We start from the raw sequence: 5,357 nt of genomic DNA, 5'->3' as shown, positions 1-5,357 counted from the left end.
CTGGTCAACATGGTGAAACCCCGTCTCTACTAAAAAACTACAAAAAATTAGCTGGGCATGGTGGTGCGTGCCTGTAATCCCATCTACTCAGGAGGCTGAGGCAGGAGAATTGCCTGAACCCAGGAGGCGGAGGTTGCGGTGAGCCGAGATCGCGCCATTGCACTCCAGCCTGGGTAACATGAGCGAAACTCCGTCTCGGAAAAAAAAAAAAAAAAAATAAAAAAAAATACAAAAAATTAGCTGGGCATGGTGGCGGGTGCCTGTAGTCCCAGCTACTTGGGAGACTGAGGCAGGAGAATTGCTCCAACCTGGGAGGCGGAGGTTGCAGTGAGCCGAGAATGGCACCACTGCACTCCAGCCTGGGTGACAGAGTGAGACTCCATTTCAAAAAAAAAAAAAAAAAAAGATACAGATCAATGCATATAGTATACTACTAACAATATGCTGTTAATTGTGTAAGAAAGAAAGGAAATGAGAAAATATATTTGCATAAATAAAAGCTAGACAAAGGCTAATACAAGTGGTTTCCCTGGGGTAGTAGGATAATGGGGAACAGGAAGACTGGGATGGGGTGGGAAAGAGTTCTCAGTGGTACCTTTTCATACTGTTTTAACTTTTGAAATGTGTAAGAGTGTTACTTACTGAAAACTGGAAGGATGTGACATTGTGGAATAGGCAAAACTACAAAGACAGTGAAAAGATCAGTGATTGCCAGGGGCTGCAGGGACTGAGAGGGAGGGAGGGATGAGGAGGTGGAGTGCAGATGTTAGGGCTGTGAAACTGTTCTGTGTGACACTGTGATGGTGGATACATGACACTGCTCAAAACCTACAGCATGTGGCCAGGTGCAGTGGCTCACGCCTGTAATCCCAGTACTTTGGGAGGCTGATGTGGGTGGATCACAAGGTCAGGAGTTCGAGACCAGCCTGGTCAATATGGTGACACCCCATCTGTACAAAAGATACAAAAAATTATCTGGGCATGGTGGTGCACATCTGTAGTCCTAGCTACTTGGGGAGGCTGAAGCAAGAGAACTGCTTGAAGCTGGGAGGCAGGGCTTGCAGTGAGACGAGATTGCACCACTGCAAACCAGCATGGGCGACAGAGCAAGACTCCGTCTCAAAAAACAAAAACAGGGCTGGGTGCGGTGGCTCGAGCCTGTAATCCCAGCACTTTGGGAGGCCGAGGCGGGTGGATCACAAGGTCAAGAGATCGAGACCATCCTGGTCAACATGGTGAAACCCCATCTCTACTAAAACTACAAAAAATTAGCTGGGCATGGTGGCGTGTGTCTGTAGTCCCAGCTACTCAGGAGGCTGAGGCAGGAGAATTGCCTGAACCCAGGAGGCGGAGGTTGCGGTAAGCCGAGATCGCGCCATTGCACTCCACCCTGGGTAACAAGAGCGAAACTCCGTCTCAAAAAAAAAAACAAAAAACAAAAAACAACAACAACAAAAAAACAAAAACAAACAAAAAACCCATAGCATGTACAGCACAAAGCATGAACCCTAATGTGAGCTACAGACTTCAGTTAATAGGAATGTGTCAATATTGGTTCATCAGTTGTATCAAATGTACCACACTCACGCCAGATGTTAATAATTGGGGAAACTGTGGTGAAGAGTACATGGGAGCTCTCTGTGCTATCTGCTCAATTTTTCTCTAAACCTAAAACTGTTCTAAAATAGAAAGTCTGTTAAAAAGCTAAAAGTAAAGTTATAAAAATAAAAGAAAAAAGAGGCTTTTAAATAAACTCATCTATTCCATTTGGGAAAGGTATTTTGTACCACATGGGACTGAAATCATTTCTCTGGATGAATTTTATAAAATGAATTTTGTAATTTTTTTCTGAGACAAAAAAGTTCTTAAGTACAATAAAATTGAAATGTTGAACTAGATCTCGCAAATCCAGTACTCATTTCTTTTCTTTGGAAAATACAGGGTGAAATTCCAAGTCAGACAAGCTGCCGTGGATGGGTGCTATGTAAGTACAATGGCTCAACTCACTGGTGAATACTTCACCGGCGGTGATTTTGTGTCAGGTGGTCTGCCAGGAGTGGGTACAGAGATGAGAGTCCACAGTTCCCTCCCCTTCCCCAAGCTTAGGGTCTACTAGGGAAGAGGGGCTTGCACACCAATAACTGTCATTTAGTGCAGTCCATGTGGTAATGGATGCGTGCAAGCAGCTATGGGATTTCTTCCTGGGGGAGGGAAGAAAGAATGGGGAGGAAGCTCACAGAGACAGAAGTGGGGAAAGGGTGGTCCAAGCCAAGAGCACAGCCTGAGCAATGGCCTGGAGGTGTGGAGAGGGACCCTCTTGGGGAGTGGCGTGGCTGGGGCACAGGATGCGTGGAAGGAGGGGGAGCCTTGAGCTGAGGGGTGCGGATGCATTGGAAATGCATCCCCACCCCATCACCAAAAATTAGATGTCTCATAAAGTAGAAACTGAACAGAATAGACTCCTTCTTTGGAAATACACATCTGCCTCTCCTTTCAGTCTACTTTACTTTGCTAATTGTGACTCTCCTTATTTTTAAAATGTATACTTAAATCACTTTTCCAATGTATATTTACTTACAGTTATTCTCTACTTTTTCATTCTCCTGCTTTGGCCTTCTGAGTAGCTGGGATTACAGGCATGTGCCACCACGCCTGGCTAACTTTTTTTGTATTTTTAGTAGAGACCAGGTTTCTTCATGTTGGCCGGGCTGGTCTTGACCTCCCAATTTCAGGTGATCCACCCACCTTGGCCTCCCAAAGTGCTGGGATTACAGGTGTGAGCCACCACACCCGACCACAGATGTTGATCCTTAATAAACATCTTGCACCCAAAGTTTCATCTCCACATCCGCTTCAGCCTGCAACATGGGGGTGGAGGAGTAAGTAAGATGGCTGTGTTTCTAGCTGGGGATTCCAAGGGACAGTGATGCCAGGACCTAAGACAATGGGGCTAGAAGAGGAAGGGCAGTTTGGGCAGTGGGGCCATGGGCATAGCTTTTTCGTGGTAGTCTGGGATGCCTGTTGAAGGCTGATCTAACAGGCCTGAGTATACATTAAAGGCCAGTACTCAAAATTGATCAGGGCTGGCAATGACAACTTGCAGTCATCAGGGTGCAAAGCTGGGGAGTAGTTAAAGCTGTTAGAGGGTGCAGAGCTGGAGAGTAAAGCTGTTAGAGGGTATAGGCTCCTATAGGGAGAATTTGACAAGAAAGTGGAGGGCAGGCCCATGGTTCATTCCTGCACCAGGAGGCAGGGGCTGTGAAGATACACAGCATCTTCCTGTTTGGTTGTGAGGTCAAGACGCAGTGAAACTACAGCAGCCTCAAGGAAGCCTCAGATGCTACTAGTTAAAATGTCAAAGCTTCGCCTTTCTGGTTTACCAAGTGTTTCCATAAGCCACAGATAGAGAAGACGTTGTGGCTCCTTTGTGGAAAGATCACTGGCTTTAGGGATGGGCAGACTCAAGTGGGCATCCCAGCTCCACCCCTTATTGCCTGACCTCAAGTACGTCTCCTGACCTCTTGCAGTCTCCAGGTCCTCAGCTGGAAAGTCAGGATAATCAGGGCTGTAGTGAGGATGAAGTTAAGTCTAAGAGGGTAGGGCCAACTCAATATTCTGAAACCTGGCACATAAAGGGAAAGAAGCACTGATGGTTATTTTTCTGTCTAAATTGTATCTCAGAGAAACCAAGCAATTGATGAGGGCAAGTTTTTGGTTTTTTTAAGTTGGTAATTTTCAGTTAATAAGTGCAGAATGATAAATAGTATTCTTACTGTGCTACAGCCCCTAATGGAATGATGCATCTGTGCAATGGTCAGCAGTGGCAGCTAAGCCAGTAGGGACTTTCTCAGGACTGGATCAGGCTGATAACACCTGAACACACCCAGCAATCATAACAACTTAGAAACAGCCAGATGTGATGTGCCTCCTGAGATGACGCAAGAGAAGCACACAGCCCCACCTATGCAGTGCTCCTGCCAAAAAGATCGAGCTTGACCTGATCAAGCCTCTTGATGTAACCACCAGTTTACAGGAAATACCAGGGACAGAGAAACAAGTGGAAAAACACCATGAGGCCACAGTTGGCCAAATCTGGACTGCTGGGCAACTACAGGGCAAGTGAACCTGCTTCTTCACTGAATATATGGCAAGAAAAAATAGAGGGAGGAGGAGCTTCCTATTTAAGAGATCTGAGACACTTCAATCAAATACAAAGTGTGGGCTTTATATGAAACCTGATTAGAACAAGTCACCTATAAAAAAAAAACACTATGGGATAATAGTGAGTGAGAATATTGACTGGATTATTAGACGATATGAAGGAATTATTGGTAAATTTTTAAGTGTGATAATGGTATTAAGGCTGTTATCTTAAAGGTACACATAGGAATATTTACAGATGAAATGATATAGCATCAGAAAAGGCTTTAAAATAATTTAGTGATAGGAGCATGTGTGGAAGAAATGCAGGTAGGTTAAAAGATTAACAAAGCTGGGTGCAGTGACTCATGGCTGTAATCCCCACACTTTGAGTGGCCGAGGTGGGCAGATCACCTGAGGTCAGGAGTTCGAGACCAGCCTGACCAACATGGAGAAACCCCGTCTCTACTAAAAATACAAAATTAGCCACATGTGGTAGCGCATGCCTGTAATCCCAACTACTTGGGAGGCTGAGGCAGCAGAATCGCTTGAACCTGGGAGGTGGAGGTTGCAGTGAGCCAAGATCACACCACTGCACTCCAGCCTGGGCAACAAAAGTGAAACTCCATCTCAAAAAAAAAAAGATGAACAAGACTGTCTGAGAGTTGATAATTTTTGAAGCTGGGTGATGGGAACATCATTCATTATGCTATTTTCTCTACTTTATATGGGTTTAAAAATTTCTACTTGGAAAGAACGAAGATGAGAAAACGATCTGGCACACAGTAGCAGATCAAAAATGATAGCTTAGTGTTACTTTATGATGCAAAAACTGTACTGCAGGGAGATTAAGTAGCTTACCCAAAGTCACACACAATTGGCAACCATGACCTACCTCTCAGAAAGTCCTAGGCCTGTGTAGCCCCACTGGACAGCCACAATAATCACAAAAGCAACTCGGTGAAATTGAATTTTTATTCCAAATGACTGTAATATCTAGAAAGACAATAGCTAACACTCAAAACAATTTGCTTGAGTGTAAATTAAAAGCAGCTGATTTGCAGGAGAGCAAACAGTGGGGTGATAGCCATGGCACGCTGATAACGTTATATCCAAGAAGGCATAAAATACTCAATGACCTGATATGCAATCTGGATGCAGCATTGGCAGCAAACATTAAAAAAAAAAAAAAAAAAAAAAAAAAAAAAAAAAAAAAA

This window comes from Sapajus apella, unplaced genomic scaffold (genome assembly GCF_009761245.1).
Source record: "Sapajus apella isolate SASKATOON/1434 unplaced genomic scaffold, GSC_monkey_1.0 scaffold37, whole genome shotgun sequence".
NCBI lineage: Eukaryota > Metazoa > Chordata > Mammalia > Primates > Cebidae > Sapajus > Sapajus apella.
Note: the sequence above shows the minus strand (reverse complement) of the source record.